The sequence below is a fragment of the Eleginops maclovinus genome, chromosome 2 (assembly GCF_036324505.1).
Source record: "Eleginops maclovinus isolate JMC-PN-2008 ecotype Puerto Natales chromosome 2, JC_Emac_rtc_rv5, whole genome shotgun sequence".
Taxonomy (NCBI): Eukaryota; Metazoa; Chordata; class Actinopteri; order Perciformes; family Eleginopidae; genus Eleginops; species Eleginops maclovinus.
In genome coordinates, this window is record NC_086350.1 from 28,472,643 (window position 1) to 28,492,279 (window position 19,637).

The 19,637-nt window shown below is 42.5% G+C and overlaps 2 long non-coding RNA genes across 2 annotated transcripts; both read right to left on the minus strand.

Annotated features, from left to right (window-relative positions):
* Positions 1 to 576: 576 nt before the first annotated feature.
* LOC134883850 (uncharacterized) lies at positions 577 to 931 on the minus strand. The gene is made up of 2 exons (XR_010168336.1): positions 815 to 931; positions 577 to 631 (listed from the first exon to the last, which is right to left on the minus strand). It is a non-coding gene; the product is annotated as an uncharacterized LOC134883850 (long non-coding RNA).
* A 5,700-nt stretch (positions 932 to 6,631) lies between these two features.
* LOC134874236 (uncharacterized) lies at positions 6,632 to 7,340 on the minus strand. Its single transcript, XR_010167037.1, has 2 exons — positions 7,149 to 7,340; positions 6,632 to 6,965 (listed from the first exon to the last, which is right to left on the minus strand). It is a non-coding gene; the product is annotated as an uncharacterized LOC134874236 (long non-coding RNA).
* Between the last annotated feature and the right edge of the window lie 12,297 nt (positions 7,341 to 19,637).

Genomic DNA, 19,637 nt, shown 5'->3' on the forward strand with positions numbered 1-19,637 from the left:
GACACCAAGGAATCCCTTCATCTTTCGGTCAGACCAAATGTCCACAGTGACTGAAACATTCTCAGTGTTGCTCAATTGAGTTTTTAATCTTGAACGTCTCTCCCCAGCAAGGCTCTCTGTTTTGATGTCAAAGTTCTGCGACAGAAAGTGCCGAAAACTCTTGTGTTCCACAATAGACAGGGGAAAGTTGCAATCAATAATCAAGTCGGACAGTATTGCGTTACTGATAGCCTTCTGCTGTGGATGACTCATGCTGTAATGCGCTACACAACTGTCCAAGAATTGTGAGATTGAAGGCTGTTGTGGTTCATCTATGTACTTCTACTCATCCGGTATTCTTCAAATCTGTGCAGGTAAGCATATAAAACAGATGTCAGAAAGTCCCTTATAGCCACACATAAATTGCATTTGAAACTATCTCCTCAAATATCAATGCTAACATTGTGTTAATATTTATTTCTGTATGATTATGAATTGTATAGTATACTGTAAGTGTGTTGTCTTCACTGCAGTGTAACAACTGAAGCTATCCAACAAGTTAAACTCTGATGCAATAACCAGGAGTCTGTGTCGTAGTTAACATTTCACTGTTGTTTACTGAAGATTCCAGCATTACATGGCAGAGTGAAAACTGCAACAAAACAAAGTTTGACATTTTTTAACATAAAGTTCAGCTTCACATGAAGTCTTATGAAATATCCTTGTAAATACATGTAAATAAAAACGATCTTTTAAGACTATTATTACCTTCTCTTTCAACTTTAAACTTAACTTAATCTATCAATTATTTAACTTAACAATGAGTTTTACTTACGACTTTGCTTCTAGCATCTTTCACGGTCAGGAATTCTTAAGTATTAACTGTTTTCAACAGATAGGAACTGAGTGGGAAGTAACTGATGACAAGGCAGGAAGTGGTAAGGAAGTTACAGGAAATCAAAGTAAAAGTTTGTATTCTTTCTCAATGTGTCAAAATAAAAGTCAAAATATATCGCCCTAATGGCGACACACTCCCCGCTGTGACCACTGTGAGGTCACTATACTAGCATGAACATTACATTCAACTAAGATCTACAACTGAAACATCAGTTCTTATGAAGAAGCAAAACCGTTTCCGTCACTGGTCTAAGGTAAGTCTTTGGTTGGCCTTGGTTTGCTGTCTTTAGTTCCACCTTACGGACTCTTCCATCTGTTCCTGGAATAGCCTTTGTGACCACTGCCAAAGGCCAGTTGTTGCGGGCAGCTTGGTTGTCTTTGAGGAGGACGATGTCACCGTCTTGCAGGTTCTGGTGGGACCTTGTCCATTTCTTGCGGCTTTGTAAGGTTGACAGGTACACTTGTCTCCAACGGTTCCAGAACAAGTTGGATAATGCTTGTACTTGTCTCCACTGCTTCGTGAGGAGGTCTCTGCCTGTGAAGTCACCTGGAGGTGGTGGGACGCCCACTTTCTGCGTTAACAGCATCGATGGTGTGAGGATGAATGGATTCTCGGGATCATTCGATACTGGAACTAGTGGTCTTGCGTTCAGAATTGCTGTCACTTCTGCCATTAGTGTGCACAGAACATCATGAGTTAGGCGAGTGCTGTGTTGGTTAAACACCCAGGAGCATCCTTGATGTTGCAGATACCTCTGCACTGTGCTGTCTGGTTGATCTGCACTCAGCCCAAGTTCTTTGCAAGCCCCAATGAAATTTGTGCCGCAGTCTGACCTCAGTTGTTTGGCTGGTCCTCTTATGGCAAAGAAACGCCTCAATGCGTTTATGCAGCTTGAGGTGTCCATTGAGGTAATCACCTCGATGTGAACTGCCCTGGAGCTCATGCAGCAGAATAGTATGGCCCAGCACTTGCTCTGAGGTTGTGTCCCTCTGGTGCGTCTGGTGGAGACGTGCCAGGGTCCGAAGACATCCAGTCCCACATACGTGAAGGGAGGGCAGGTTGTAAGGCGTTCTGTGGGCAAATCTGCCATTTTTTGTTCCTGCATCCGTCCTCTAAGTCTGCGACAGGTGATGCACTTGTGAATAGTTGAGTTAACGAGCCGCTTGCCTCCCAGGATCCAGAGCCCAGCAGCTCGTACAGCACCTTCTGTTAACTGGCGACCCTGATGCTTTACTTGGGCATGGTGGTATCTGGTGAGAAGCAAGGACACATGGTGTTCTTTTGGGAGAATGACAGGGTTCTTTTGTTCAATGGACACATCTGCATTCTTCAGTCTGCCTCCAAGGCAGAGGAGGTCATCCTGTAAGACTGGGTTGAGAGAGCGTAGGCAGCTGCTTAACGGAACTTGCTTTCCTCTCTCCAGAGCTTCAAATTCCTTCACAAAGGTATTCCTCTGAACAGCTCTGATGATGACTTCTCTTGCTTGGGAAAGCTCATCCACTGAACGAGGTAAGTCACAGTGATGCCATCCCTTGCACTTGCCTGTCGGAGTGCTGAAGGATCTCCCTATATGAATAAGGAGTGCGATGGCTCGTTGGAGAGTGTCGAATGTGGAGAACCTTTCAAAGCGCTCTGTGCTGAGAACTTTCCCTTGTAGATCAGTAATGTAGCTCTTCACCGCTGGACGGACCTCTGCATCTGACTCTGGTGAGACTATGCTGAATGACTGAGGTATGACTGAGGCAGGGTCTGGCTGAACAGAGGGCTTGCGCAGGAAGGTTGGTCCGTTGAACCACATTGTCTTTGTGAGGTGTGCTGCTGGGACCGACCGCGACGCCAGGTCAGCCGGATTGTCTTCGGTGTTCACGTAGTGCCATTGTTCAGGGATGGTAGACTGGCGTATACGCTGGACCCGATTATGGACGTACACATAGAACCGTCTGGACTGGTTGTAAATGTATCCAAGGACAACTTTGCTATCAGTGTAGAACTTTGTGGCATCCAGCTTTAGATCCAGTTCATCCTGAATCAGCTCAGCTATTTCCACTGCTAAGACTGCTGCACACAGTTCAAGTCTGGGAATGGTCGGGTCTGATTGAGGGGCAAGTTTGGCTTTTGCCATGACAAATCCCACGTCTACTGTGTCTTCTTGGATGGCTTTCAGGTAGGCTACGGCACCAATGGCCTTCACAGATGCATCGCTAAAGACGTGGAGTTCTACTCGCTCAGCCTTGGCTGGGCAGATGCCTGTGTACATCCTAGGTATATGAAAGTGCCTCAAGTCTTGAAGCGAGTTTCTCCAAGCTTCCCACTTGCCTAACTTATCTTCAGGCAATGGGGTGTCCCACTCCGATGTCTCAGAATTCAACTCTCTGAGAAGGCCCCTGCCTTGGATCGTAACTGGAGCCAGAAACCCTAAAGGGTCGAAGACACTGTTCACCATTGAAAGAACCCCTCGACGGGTGAATGGTTTGGTGTCGGTTGACACAGAGAAGGTGAATGTGTCATTTGCTATTTCCCACAGGAGCCCCAAGCTGCGTTGGGTGGGTGACTCATCTCCACTGAGGTCTACATCCCTTTTGGCTTGTACGCAGTCCTCACTTGGGAAGGCTTCCAAGACAGCCTGACTGTTTGAGACAAATTTGTGGAGCCTCAAGTTAGACTCAGCAAGTGAGGCTTGAGTCCTATGAAGCAGCCCAATAGCCTCTGCATCAGTTGGGACAGAACAGAGGCCGTCATCAACATAAAAGTGCCGTTCGACGAAGTTGACTGTGTCTGTTCCATATTTTTCTGCGCCATCTCTGATGGCTCTTCTGAGCCCATAGATCGACACTGCAGGAGATGGGCTGTTCCCGAAAACATGAACTTTCATTCTGTAGTCAATGACCTCGTTGGCTACGTTGTTGTCCTTGAACCATAAGAATCGCAGGTAGTTTCTGTGCTTTTCGTCCACAAGGAAGCAGTAAAACATTTGTTGAATGTCTGCCATCACAGCGACCTTGTCCTTTCGGAACCGCATGAGCACTCCTAGAAGGGTGTTGTTCAGATCCGGTCCAGTCAAGAGCACGTTATTCAAGGAGATCCCAGACTGTTGGGCACTTGAATCAAACACTACCCTGATTTGATCGGGTTTCTGTGGGTGATACACGGCAAAGCTTGGTAAATACCAGCACTCTTCTTCTCTTAGCTCTGGTGCCACCTCAGCATGGTTGTTTTTCAGCAGTTTACCCATAAATTCCACGTATTGCTGTTGCATTTCTGGCTTTCTTTTGAATTGGCGTTGGAGTGAGCCAAACCGCTTGAGTGCTTGCTCGCGGTTGTTGGGAAGCTGTTGCCTAGGTAGTCTGAACGGCAATGGAGCAACCCAGCTGTGTGAATCGTTTCTGTAGACGTCTTTGTCCATCATTTTGAGGAAAGTTTCATCTTCGATTGAAGGTGCTAGCTTATTGTCCTGTTCCGTGCAGTCAAACACATTTTGACCCAGACTGTGTTCCTTAGCTCTGGGTGGTAAGGCACTGTTTCCTGGCAGTCTGTCGTGAAGTTCCTCTTTAATGTGCAAAAGGCTTGTGCATGGCTGGAAGAGTGAGGGCCGATGACAGTCGACCATGGCCGTCCGGAAGGAACTGACGTTCGGCTTGTGTGTGCTCCCTAGACAGACTTCTCCGACCAGCACCCAGCCTAAGTCAAGGCGTTGTGCGAAGGGTGCATTGGCGGGGCCATTTATTTGTTCCCTTACTTTGTGTGCTCTGATTGCGTCTCTCCCTAGCAGCAGGAGGATTTCAGCAGTGGGGTCCAGCTTTGGGATGTGTTCTGCTACCTTTGACAGGTGAGGCTGATGCAGAGCGGCATTTGGTGTGGGAATTTCAGACCGATTATCAGGTAAGTCATTACACTCAGTGAGTGGTGGTAAGGGAATCCTAACTTTTCCATTGAGGGACTCCACGATAAAATCTGATGCCCTTCTGCCGAAAGTGTCTACTATACCAGAACATGTTTTCAGTTGGTAAGGATATGGCTTAGTGTGGATGTCAAACTTGTCAAAGAAACTGGACTTGGCCAACGATCGGTTGCTTTGGTCGTCTAACACGACGTAGGCCTTGATGGCTTCCTCTGGGTGGTCTTTCTGGTACACTCTTGCCAGGCATATCTTGGAGCATGACCGTCCGACTTGTCCTGTACCACATACTGCTGTGCAGCTTGCGCTAACCTCACTGGTGTCGTTTACCTCTTCTCCCTCCCCGCCATGCTGTGGCGAGGTCAGAGGAGTCGTGAGGTGCGGTGCTGGTCCTGGGTGCATAGCTGAGATATGTCGGGTGCTGTCACACTCAAAACACTTAACAATTGTAGTGCAGTCCTTTGCCATATGGTTGGTTGAGCTACAGCACTTAAAGCAGATTCCGTTTTCTTTCAGAAATACCTTTCTGTCATCAAGAGTTTCGGCTCTGAAGGCTTTGCACTTCTTCAGTGGGTGGGGTTTTGCATGTATTGGGCAGATCTTACTCGGATCACTAGAGACATTTGACTCTGTGGGAGTGACATTGATCTTGTGAACTGCAATGGGTTTCTTGAAGGTTTTAGGAAAGGCACCTTCAGCTCTGACAGATGACATTGTGGTGGTATTTAAAAAGGCAAAGCTAGGGTCATTTCTCTTCTTGGCCTCATAGCATATGAGTTTCGTGAAGTAATCAAACGGTGGGAACCGTCCTCCATTTGCTTCTTTATACTTAGAACCGGCCGAGATCCATTTTTCCTGGAGTCCATAAGGCAGCTTGGTCACTATGGGTTCAATTCCGCGTGTCGTGTCCAGGTAGGACAGGCCTGGTAAGTAGCCATCTTCTTTAGCACACTGCACTTCCATAAGCAGGTCAGCTAGCTCTCGTAGCTTCAGATTTTCCTTGGCTGAGACTCTGGGAAATGCATCCAGTCGGGTAAAGAGGGCCTTTTCAATCACCTCTGGGGCTGCATAACACTCCTGAAGACGTTCCCAAGCTTTCCCAGTGCTATTTGTGGACTTGCTATGTGCACTGCACGGAGACGTTTCACCTGGTTGCTGGACTCTTTTCCAAGCCATCGCGTCATCAAGTCCAATTCCTCAGTGGCTGTGAGACCAAGTCCTTGAGTGGCATTTTTGTATGATGACAGCCAAGCACGATAATTTTCAGGTTTATCATCAAACTCGTACAAACTTGTATTCACTAGGTCACGCCGAGCTAAATATTGTGCCAGGTGTTCAGTTGCAGGCATACTTTGAGTATTTGTTGGCTGGGGGTTGAAGGATGGAGCTCCAATATTCAAGTCACTGATCTGCGAGGTAAGAGTCTTGGGAATAACCCGCGGACCTTCTCGGGTAAATGGATTCTGGCTGACTGACTCTTTGGCTGCTGGTGGCGCATAGTCTAAGTCATAGTCTGTAAAATCCACATTGTTTGTGCTGTCGTATGAAAAAACAGGCGGCTGATGGCGTGAAACAAAGGGGTTGTTCGGGCTATAACTGAGAGTGGCATAGGTAATTGGTTGAGTTGGTGGCGAACTAGCCTTCATGGCTGTTTGTTGGACGGAGTTAGTGGAATGGAAGTGAGTTTGGATGTATTCACTTGTCCGTTCAAGTTTGCTTTGTTCTGTTGAATTTGTTTCATCCAGCACAATATAATTGTTGCTTCCTGAAACTGCTGATTCCCAGACAGCTGCTACGGCTTCAGCTTCTGCTGCTTCACGGCAGATGGCTAGTGTTTCAGCCTCAGTCTCTTTTTTCACTTTTTCTATCCTAGCTTTGGCTTCTTGCTCAGCATATTCGGCACGCACTTTAGTAGCTGCTGCTTTTGCTCGTGCACGAAGTAAAGCATTGGTTGATGAGGCAGATGAATGAAAGCTGCTTCCACTTTTTCCTGATTTATTAGATGTAGTTTCCATCTTGACTCGTTATTCAATGCTAACTTCTCAGTCTTTTCACTGTGTTGTCTTCACTGCAGTGTAACAACTGAAGCTATCCAACAAGTTAAACTCTGATGCAATAACCAGGAGTCTGTGTCGTAGTTAACATTTCACTGTTGTTTACTGAAGATTCCAGCATTACATGGCAGAGTGAAAACTGCAACAAAACAAAGTTTGACATTTTTTAACATAAAGTTCAGCTTCACATGAAGTCTTATGAAATATCCTTGTAAATACATGTAAATAAAAACGATCTTTTAAGACTATTATTACCTTCTCTTTCAACTTTAAACTTAACTTAATCTATCAATTATTTAACTTAACAATGAGTTTTACTTACGACTTTGCTTCTAGCATCTTTCACGGTCAGGAATTCTTAAGTATTAACTGTTTTCAACAGATAGGAACTGAGTGGGAAGTAACTGATGACAAGGCAGGAAGTGGTAAGGAAGTTACAGGAAATTGTATCAAAGTAAAAGTTTGTATTCTTTCTCAATGTGTCAAAATAAAAGTCAAAATATATCGCCCTAATGGCGACACAGTAAGATTGTGTTAGTTTTAACATTACATTGATAACATACATTTCCATTTTCAGTGTACACTTACTATATCAATTTATATTTGTCCTGCTTTACCTTGCCATCAAGCAGCCCTTTCCGACAGGAAACTGAAGTATGCTTGTTAATTCACTCTCTCCAGCACACCTGATTCCATTGGCAAAAACAGCAATTTTACCTGCATCACACAGGAACTGCTGCTCTACTGCTGGCTCAATGATTAAGTTTAATTGTGCTATTCTATGTCTTCGTTGATAGTTCAGCTTTGTTGTGATTTACCTAAATTACATAAACGACCTGAATGAGGCAGCAGTAGACTAGCAACTCCCTTGTGCTGCAAAGTAAAATAGCCATTTTTGTCAATGGAATCTGGTGGGCTGGAGAGAGTGAGATATACTTAAGTTTTCTTATCGGAAAAAATCGTCTGGCAGCAAGCTAGCAATTATCCGATAAGCTAGTGTTGGCTTTCATTCAAAACTTACCGTTGTTTGTGCAACTTCAAATGTCGAATGAAGTTGGAAGTTGTCGCGTCTCCGTCTGTTATCTTCGTCACGCATGTTTTACAGACTGCAGTTCTTTTTTTGTTGACCACCTCAAAGTTTTTACATCCAAATGAACTACCCATGGTATCATTGTTGCCTACTTGGCGCCTTATAGTTTGTTCCGCCCATGGTTCCGCCTCATTGGTTGTAACCACGGTTGGTTTTGCATCCATCTGAGTGTATATGATCTTCTCCCCGAAGTGTTCTTCCAGCTTTTTCTTCATATACTTATAACTATATGCTTCACTTTCACTGTGTCCAAGCTTCTGCTGCATGAGGTCAATTAGATCATTTATGGTGATCTGCTCATCATCGTTTTCTTCTATATACTTCGCCACCTCCAAGAATGCTGCTGTCCTCTCATTGTGTTGAGGGCGGCCAACCTTCACCCTCTTTGACTCTTGTTCAGTGTCTGTTTTATATGCTGCTGGTATTTGCTTCTTTGTACGAAAATACACACTGCAAGTCTGGTGATATACCGCATCTGCTGCATGTAGATCATGTGCATGCAGAATCCGTGCTTTCACAGTCTCTGACCATTCATCACCTCGTTCATCACATATTCCCAAAAGGGTCTCCTTGATATCAATCGTCCTGATTTGGTAAACTTCAGATTCACATGGCCTCTTTCTCTTTTTCCCAACCTCAGCTGGTGTGCCACAAAAGAGGCAGTCAGTATTGAAAGAGTATGTCCCAGTACTTGATCTTCGTATTTGTCGCTCTCTACTTGGTTCAGAGTGTTGTTGGTTGGTGTCCTTGGCTATCTGTGGTCGTCTAGTATAAGAACATCGACAGTCTCTGTGTACGTTATCACCAGGTAAAGTGCAAATGTTGTCTCTCCTAATTGCACTGGCCTGGTTAATAGACAAACTTCCTTTCATTCCAAGTGTTGAAAATGGCCTTGCTCCATCAACATCCTGCTTGCAAATGACACACTTTTCATGTTCCTCCATTCCTGAAAATGGACAAAAAATCCACTAAATTTAAACCTTTATGTAGTCAGATAAATCACACTGATCCATGATGCAAAGTAAACATTAACACTGAAGGCAACATACAAAGCATATTCTTCTTTATCTCTCATGTATGTGAACAGTAGGTGCAGATGGAACAAGTGTTTGGTGACACAACCGAGAGTTCCCTACATTAGTAATGGGGAGAGATAAAGGAGAAATAAACCCATAAGCATAGAACAAAATGATTGTTGCTTGCTATTTCCAAATTTCACTTACATTGTAATCTTAATTCGGCCTGCTAATGTTTTGGTTTTGCTGACATTACTGTAGTTTCTACCTGAGCAATCTAACATGGTGACACTTTGAATCCTACTTTAACTTACATTTATGTGGACAGTCAGGTCCAGTGTGGAGCAGTACGTAGGCATATGTGTAGTAGTCATTGTCATAGTCTAGTCATAGGTATAGGCATAGTCTACTCTAGATAAAAGAGATAAAGTGGTTAGGGTTCAGACATCAGGTAGGCTAGAGTAGCATGAAGATAACCACTAAACCATGTTATGTTTATCACAGTTTCATTCATTAAGATAGGGATACATGGGTTATCTTAGGCATTGCACTGCCATGTAATGCCATGCTAGCTAAGACGGTGTTAGCTAGCTAATGAAACGATTCGCTAATCCTAAACTTGACATCGTTTCACCAATAATAGTCGTACCACAGGTCAACACACATCCAGATGTTCCGAATAAATTGTAGTTGATCACAAGGTATGTTTTATTAATGTAGGTTAAATAATCCATGTAGGAGAAACAAAAGAAAATATTTCTTACCTGAGTAACAACTTAGTGACAGTTGAGTGGAGCTTGAATGAATGACTGAATCTCCGTCCCTTATGGTGACATTTGTTTGCCTCTTTAGTCTTTTACTGTAAGGTGTCAACAAGACATTTTCACCTGGCTATAAGTAATGTCTAGTTAAGGTTTGTTATTTATGCAAATTAGTGCATACATTATTATGCACCATTAGCTCATGTTACAAAACAATAAATAAAAAAAAGTTGTAATACATTTTTTGTTTGTCTTAATGTAAGTAATCAACTCAGTGATTTTCATGGTGATATCTAAAGGTTAAAAATGTGACCCTATTCATGTGAGAAAAAGAATGAATATGCGTAGGAATAGGCTATTTGGGTGTTTTTTGAAACTTTCCCATACTGTGTTTCTTCAGGACTTTTTTTCCTTTACTCAGGACATATTGAGGATACAAAATCAGCTAAGTTTGCTTCTGTTGTAATTTGTCCTAGGTTAACCCCTTTTTTGGCTTCTCTTTTACTGAATTATCAAGGGAGTTGGATGCTTTGCTAGCTAAACTGCAAAACCAACAAGAACTTTTTACCAAACTTTGCACACCCAGAAATGCGGCTGTCAGGACAAGTTTTGTCATATCCCACAAAATCGCCAGAAAAAGTAAGCCGTTTTCTGACGGAGAGTTTATTAAGGAGATCACTAATGAATGAACTAAATCTCAAACTGCAATGCAAGGGCCTTTTTGTGCATGAAATGTACAGCGCAGTAAAGGCTTTCATGAGAAAGTTGCAGCTTCTCTCTAGCCAAATGAAGGACAACATTCTCACCCACTTGCCAACACTGAAGGAAGCTGGGCCATCAGCTGATCACCTCCACAGGTACTCTTCCATGTTGGAAGCACTGCATGGTGAGTTGTCAAGGCGATTTCAAGACTTCCAAACAGTTGAGACTGATATGCACATGGTTTCTTCTCCCTTCACCTGCAGTGTGGATAATGCACCCAGTGATGTTCAGATGGAACTCATTGACCTGCACTCTGACACACTTCTGGCAGAGCACTTTAAGTCAGTCTCACTGCTGGATATTTACTCTTCTCTCAAAGAGGGGAACTTTCCACACCTGAGGAGGCATGCTCAGAAGATTGTAATCCTCTTTGGATCTACCTACACATGTGAACAGACATCGTCAGTGATGAAGTTCAACAAATCCAGATACATATCCTCTATCACTGATGATCACCTCTCAGCTGTCCTTCGCATATCTACCTCCATAATCAGGAGGAACCATAAAAAGATCCAGGGACTAGGGTTTCGGAACCAGATGAGAGACAGACTGAGGAAAGGCAGACTGTTATTGGCATGACAGGTGGTGCTCCAATTTATAATCCTAGCTGAGGTCCAGTCAGTTTGAGGTTTATGTAAATGAGCAAAGGATGACCAAGGATCACAGGAACATAAGGTGAACTGATAACATGGAAGCTTATATCTCCTGATGGTTACCTGACCACAGAATGTGAAAAGGGGCAAATCTTACAACATGGATCGACCACCTTGGCTAACAGATGCCCATTCAAGGCATTTGTTTCCACGGGCTGGGCCAGGAGTTCAATTGAAATGCCTTGCTGCTCAACAGTCTTATCCAGAAAATCTTAATCTGCACCAGACTCAATTAATGCAAGTTATTCTATGGACTGAGATATGAAGCTGGGTTCAGGATCTGTGAGACAAAATGAAAGCGGCACGGCTCGTTAGGATTCTCCCTTTTGCTGACGAGCCAGTGCGTTTAACTTAGGCATGGCGGTGACGGCGTTCTTCTGGACCAAGATGGAGGCAGCCTAGCTGTATAGGCTTCAGGACATGAATCTTTTCTGGGTGGACTTTGGGAAGTGTCAGTCTCCCCCATCCATGCTTGCAGGGGCGGTTTGTGTATTAGGGTGATTTGGGCGATACACTACAAACGGGAAAAAGAGGGCATTTTTTTTCTAACACAGCAGCAGTCGTAATCAGTATTCTAGACGCTAGATCTGTCAAAAACGTCATTCTCCAAACAGACTAAAGTCGTGCTTCACATGGGCCCGCCCCTTTAGGTGCGATTTCAGTCAGGTTGGAAATCACCCCAGGGTTCTGTCATAGACTCTCATGTAAAATGCATTTTTTTCAATATCATTTTTCAATGCAATCGCTATGGGTTCCGGGAGGGCTTGCATTTACGCGCTTTCGTCATACGTAACTGAGAAAAAAGTGGGCAGCTTCTTCGATCAAGTCACTCACTACTCTCAAGATGGCTAGCGTTCAGTGCAATTCCAAGATAATTATTCTGGTTTTTAAAGCCAGACGTGTCTTGATGCACTATTAAAGATGTAAGACCTGTTGTTGAGGTGAAAACTAATAAGCGCCTCTGGAATATTTATGTGTATTATACAATGTGAAAATCTATAGCATTTTTTTTTAAAAAGCGGTGTGATGCTAACCAACTGCAGGTCACAATTTTTCGAGCTGTAAGTCTGTTTTGTGTTCACCTCCTGTTCTTGAAGCTCCTTGCATGGATCGACCATTCAAACTGCATGTGGATGCAAAGTGATGTTGGGATGGGAGCTGTGCTGTTCCAAATTGATGGTGGTGGGGTGGATCGTCCCGTGGGTTTTTATTTAAAAAGTTGAACTCCTTTCAGTTAAACTAATCGGAGATTGAAGAATAAACCCTCTCGCTCATCTGGGCATTACAGCACTTGGACGTGTATGTAGGCTCTAGTGTTCCTCTGATTGTGTACACAGACCATAACCCCATAACTTTCTAACTAACTCTCGGTCGCTTACCAAAATTGCAGGTTGATACGGAGGATGCTGTATTTACAGGCCTATTGTTTGGACATCTGCCACATCCAAGACTCAGATAATGTGGTGGCTGATGCCTTGTATTTTTTGTAGTTTTTTTGTTTCTGCTCTCTTCCTCTTGAGGTGTCTCTTTAGGCACCGGAGTTGTTGAAGTCGACAGGAGGAAAGCAAGAACTGCAAACGGTCAGTAGGGATTTGTTATTGTGACTGTTTTGCGGTGCAAACTGAAAAAATACAAACATTTAAATAAACATGTTGTGATAATGGATGGTCACTGTTGGTGTGAAGAGGGTCTGTTGGGTAGCCTTGGTTGACAGTCTTCTTAGTGGAACCTCTTTATGGGGGGGAGTGTGAAGACCCCTCCACAACACTAGGGGCTCTGTTGGCTCTGGTGTCGGATTACAGGTTCTAGTGCTGTTGGGCATTTGACTGATAAGCTGCACGTGGGCCTGGGGAGAATGCTAGAAGACAGTAGGGTGACCAGGTGCCAACAAGCTACAGTATATGCGGGACAAAGAGTAAGTTTGTGCGGGACAATGCGGGACATGTTACTGCATTGCTAAGGGCTAGTTTAGATGAAATATGTCTATCAAACCCTAAAAATGTACCTGCATAGTGTTGTAAATGTTTATTAAATAAGCTGCTGGTACTTCATCTGTTTGGTAATCCTCTTTTGGTTTCAGGAGGAAAATATCCACAGATCGATTTTTTCTTTATGGGCCAGGCGTTTTATTGTGAGTTTCGGGGAAGTATCGCTTCAAAACGTATTCACCTCTGTGCGTTATTGAATACAAATTTTGCCGAATCTCACATAGCCTCTCTGGGAGTCGCCCTCCATGGCTACACCCATAAGTTAATACATTTATCTGTTGATTGATTGACACCTGACACAGCTAATGGTGATAGCCCTCTCGTGTTTTCTAAACACCTTTGGATAAAAGACACGTTTTAAATGGACAACTGTCAATCAAATGCGGGAATCGGCAAAATGTGTGGGACAAATTAGGAAAATGCTGGGACACCTGGTCACCCTAGAAGAGAGCCGAGCGGGATTCGTCTGCTCATTCCTCTAGGCACTCTCTCCGTGTAAGCCTCGGGCAACCCAGTGCTTAATTCATTTGTGGTACATACCAGAGGGGGGGACCAAGTCACTGTTTGGCAAGTCACAAGTCAGTCCCAAGTCTAAGCAGTCAAGTCCAAGTCAAGTCCCAAGTAAAGACAGAGAAGGGCAAGTCGAGTCCAAGTCCGAGTCACATCAAAGCTAAGTCGAGTTCAAGTCCAAGTCTCGATCTTTTTCAAGTCCTGAACAAGTCATCATGTACTCTTGTCTGAAAGCAGTGCTTGAGCATGCCAGTTACAGTACGTAAACGTTTTCCTTAAATTACAATGAGACTTAATATTTCAATCAACAATGTTTAATCTGTATTACAAAACTACATTACAAAAACAGCAGAGAGAGAAAAATAGAGAGAGAGAGCTAGCAAGTGCCACAGTAATGTGGCAATGAGAAGGTTGTTTTTTTTCTCAGGTGTTGCCTCTGTGTGCGTGTGTGTGTGTGTGTGTGTGTATGTGTGTGTGTCAGTGCTAATTTTGGCAGCTATTTTAGATTTAGTCTTAGTCTTTGGACGAAAATGGTTATTAGTTTTAGTCACATTTTAGTCCTTTTTATCCTTCATAGTTTGAGTCTAGTTTTAGTCGACGATAACTCAAAACCTTTTAGTCCAGTTTTAGTCAAAATATTTATCTCTCTATAAACTAATTCAGTTAGGCAAATACAGGTATCTGATTTTGGAATGAAGGTGACAGTATCAAGTGATATGTGTAGAGCAGCATTTCACCCTCTTAACACTGTGCAATATCTGGTGTTCTGCTATAAGGGTCATGCAGAGGCAGAGCGCCTATCTCTTTAAGAGACAGAGAGACACACAGACCGACGGACAGCTCTCGACTATAGGCTTCCCTTCCGCGGCGCAATTGCATATTTTCTATAGGTGATATCAGGGAAAATCGTAAATATTAATGAGGGGAAAACTGGGGATTATCCAATCACGTTGGTTAAGTCCCTGATCCAATCCAAAAGGCCAAAATCCGCCACATGATTGCATCGCTCGCTTGCAAGTTCGCATTGCAGGGAAGGATGTCCATGATCAGGAAATTTAGTTTTTTACTCGAGACATGTCAAGTCATTACAAGTAAAACAGGCAAAGTCCGAGTCAAGTCTCAAGTTAATAGTATTCAAGTCTAAGTCGAGTCGCAAGGCATGCCGAACTTGATCAAGTCAAGTCTGAAGTCATTAAAATCATGACTCGAATCTGACTCGAGTACAAGTCATGTGACTCGAGTCCACATGTCTGGTACATACAGTAAATAAAGGATTGTTATTTGTCATACCCATCGTCTCGACTCCCATGTTTTTGTTGTAGCCCAAGAGCCAGGTTGTAACACATGCCCTTTGTCAACAAAAGGGTTCATTATGTGAATAAAACAGGCCCTGATGATGCACCCCCACACACAGCCCTCCAGCCACTTCAGACAGGAGCGTATGTGATTGGTATTGTGATGATGAACAAGTGGGAGCTAGAAAAGATGCTGAAGCCTTTCTCTGCCTTTCTGTCCCACACTGAAGTGGACTCATGGCTCTCTCCACACTACAGTACACTTAGATATGACCATCATGTTGCAAACACAATGCATTTATGATGTGTACTTGCATTTGAATGAATTGGTTATGTGCACTTTCTGCTAGAACTCATTCAGTGCATAGTTAAATGTCTCCATCGGATGGCCTCTTTGTTAAATGATTTGGTTTCAGGTTCAAGGAGAATAACAAGTGGTTCTCGCAGCCTGTTTTAATATCCTGCTGGAACCCTTGTTAGGACCATAGTAAAAATATTGTTGAACAACAGATGATCAGTTTTATCAAAAATGTGACAATTAGCACTTTTAAAAAGAAAATTTAATGTAAAAAAATAAAGCTCATCAAAGAGACTGGGATGCTTCTTTTCTTTTTCACTGAGAAAAAAAAAAGTTAAGACTTTGGAGAGATTTTGTTTTATTAGTCAGCAACAACCAACTCCTACCATGAGGGAAGAATATGTGCTGCAATATGAGTGAAACAACTCCAATGATCCCATGCTACTTCACGACACCATCAACATCTGTCTTGTGTTATTTCTTTTTAAATTACATGCGCATTAAGCAAGAATTGCGCATTAAACAAGAATGTATCAACAGAAAAATAATGATGTCAGATTTGAACAGTCACCACACATCAGTGAGGTGCAGCCGTAGGTAGAATAAGAACTTCCACTTTGAACTAAGCCTTTATAGAATCTCAACATGTGTTTCAGTTCATAGTTCATATACTCTGAAACCCAACAGGTGCATTAAGCTTTTAAAACCTCTCGCAATTCCACAAACTGCAGAAAGCAACAGAGGCTACACGTCTTTACAGTCAAAGATACACGGTTTGTCTCACCCCACATGTGACTGAAGTCTGCAGTGCATTTTCAGTAACAGCAGCACTTGGACTGATTGCTTCTTGTATATGCGCACTGGGGTGCAGATTTTTTACTGCTGGTACTTCATGTGTAAGGCCACACACACACGCACGCACGCACGCACGCACGCACGCACGCACGCACGCACGCACACACACACACACACACACACACACACACACACACACACACACACACACACACACACACACACACACACACACACACACACACACACACAGCAGGAAGAGAAAGCCACCTGGCCATTATCACAGAGCCCGTCTCGTCAAAGGAACCATTAGAACAAGACTGTGTATTTAGATACAGGAGTGGTTAAGGTCTGGGCAACATGTATGGATGCCTAATGTTAATGTATAAGATCATCATTTTAACATTTGACACATCTCTGCGTTAAATTGTTGTTTGGATGTGCTTTAATTGAGGTATAACTGAGTTTTTAATGTTTCGCATATACCTCAAAAAGTAATATTCAGATTGACACTTGTTGGCAGTCCGAGAGGTTTGCATTTCATAATCTTGATCACTATCATCACAGAAGATTTATATGAAAGGTGTAAGAGGACTTGTAACTATTGTGGACATTTATCATAAGTCTTATTTATTACATGCCTTGGGTTGATTCTCTCACCATTTAAATTCACGTTGTCACTTCTAAACGTTCTTAAGCTTACCATTGTCTGGAAATGAACATGTGGATGTCAGTTAATGTAATCACCATTATATGCATTGTTACCTCATCTAGTCACCATTTCAATACCTGTCATTCGATAGGGGAGACCTCCCCCTTCATGTGTCTTCCCTGTATAAAGTGATTGCTTTTCTGTTGCAAGGGTGTCCGACCCTTGTACTACATTGGTGGTGCAGGACTCTCTGCTTCCAGCTTGAAATACATTGATTCTGTTAAATGCTATAACTCTTTATCAAACACAACCAATAGATATGTTCATTTTTTACAAGAAGGTGATTAAGTGTGGAATTTCCACCACAGTAACAATTATATCAACAACAACACACGTTTTTTTCTCAGTTGCCGCTACCACTACCACCAGCAGTGCAATGATGATCAGAGCCACGCAATATCTTTTACTTATCAGCTGTTTTAGTTCCATAACATTATGATTTGGTTACATCTATGTCTATGCCTTTAGACTCAACACAAAGAGAGCTGTGTTAACATCACAAATGTATGCAGACATGGCCGTGAAGCCACCATACTGACTCAGATTTTCATCTCAAACTTAAATCATGCTTATGAACAGACCTAAAATGAATGGTGGAAAAAATGACAGCTTTTAACCCTTGGTGGTATAATGTGATTTTGCTTGAGTTGTTTTGTCATCCATCATTTTAATTTTTTTTGTTCATTAAAGCAGGGCTTTAAAAAACACTACACACAATTCACAAAACCACACACTCAAAGTGCAAAACACCTCATGTATCCTGCAAAATGAAGCACTGCACCCAACACTACATAAACACTTACCAAAACCAAACTATTGCACCAAATGGCACACACTTCATTTATAGTAAAATACACTTTGTCCCGCTAACTCCATACAGATGTGATCAATCTAAAGCACACTCATCTTTATGGGCTTTTTCTGTATGGGGAGGATTCTGCAACAAAGAAATATGTGCAGAAACACAAATATTCTGTTGAACAGCTACAGTTATGTGAACCAAAATGTGCTCAACATCAAAAACAGTAAATTGAAAAGAAAACTTTGAGGAAAAAAATCCCAAAAACATTTTTTGAATAGAGGTAATAGGCTTAGGCTGCATTTGACCACCTGACTGGGTCTGGCCTCATCATCAACAACAGGAACTGCAGACATGCAGAGAGGAAGCTAGATCTGTGTCTAACCATCTACACACTGTTCCCAATATAAAACACTTTCATCTGGCTTGCAGATAACTATGTGGATAGAGCTGGAGGCCTGTATTCAGAGAGCTTTAGCCTAGTAGGCTGGTTCGAGTCCTGAGCTGGCTGGGCAATTCTGGCAATGGCCTCCCTTCCGTTTCCCCCTTTTAATCTAACATCTCCAAAAAAGGCCATCTGGCCAAAAGATACCTTTAAAAAAAGCATTTGCATTTGAGTTTTGATCTGAAAATCTTCGTTACAAAATTCTGCACAACAGAAATACGTGCAGAAACACCAATATACTGTTGGAACAAAACGTACCACCATGCCAACACGAGAGTTGTATGAACAAAAATAGGCTTTCTATCAGATACTGTAGATTGAAAAGTAACTTTGAGCTAAAAATATTAAGATTTATTTATACAACAAATAATTATTTTGATTTGTGGCCTAGCTGTGTGTGGCCCCAGCACCTCTTCACCCTCACAGAGGATATCTCCCCTTTCTCCCCCTGCCTAAAGAAGAGACATGGACACAGGGCTGACGCTCATGCAGCTCCATGCTGAAAACAACTCCTCCATCACTAGATCTCCCTCTAGCTCTTCCTCTCGCTGCTATGTACATATATCCGCTGTTATTGTAAAAAGTTATTATGTGTAGACTTTTTGTAGTGCTTACATCCTGATTGTTGTGTCATGAATAAAGCAGTTCCGTGTTTATGGTCATTTGGCGCTTGTATTTGTTGACTGGTTCATGTGTGTAGCATTTTTAATGGCAGTGTTGTTTTGAAAATGGCAAACAAGTGAATCTGTCAGATTTCTGAATCTTACTGACAGAACTGTTTGCAGTGTTTTGCAAAAAGTGCAAAGATGAAAATTGAGGTGAGAATGTGTTGAGAGTTTGGGAGACTTGAGCTGAGGTTTTACTCTTTGAGTGTCACTTTAAATAATTATGCTTTATGTGTAATTTCAGTGTGTTAGCAATGGAAAAAAAAACTGTAAATCTGCTTCCCCTGGGTAACATGCGATCTCCATTTGGCAAAAGTATCACAGAAATACTGGTTTTCTCCAGCTCAACACAAGTTCTAATGTAGCCTGGTTTAAACTTTCTATTTGTAACGAAGGTCAGAGTTTACAAGCTACAAACCATTTGCATTAAGGGTTGCACCAGCTGAAACAGTTCCAACGTTGGCACTAGTTACAACTGAAATCTTGATAACCTAATCCATATTAGGCGTATAGCCCTCTGCAAAATAACGTTTGTCAATTTGTTTAACAAAATACTACAAAATCAACCCATAATCATTTCTCCATTGATATATATATATATATAATAGTTGCAAACTACAAATTGACTGAACAGAAAGTGCGCTGCTGTGTTGCTGATCAATGCTTTAAATGCTCAGACCAGAGGGAACCAGAAGTGGTTGGTTGGAGTATATTTTTATCACACAAGCTTGAAAAAGTAATGATTGCAAGATTTACATTTTGTATAATGTTTCTGCTTTTCTTGTCACTGCTTAACCCTCCTGTTGTGTTCGGGTCAAGTCTGACCGATTTACCATCAATCATATATATATATAAATAGTTTTTTATGTTTAATTACTTCAAGGTGTCTTTCTTGCGCTAATGTGCCTATCCCCCTGAGTGACTAAATGTATAATACCATACATTTCAGACAATTAACCAGGTGTCATTTATGGGAACCCAAACAATGTATCCTATCGTCTACCCTTACAAAACTATTTTTA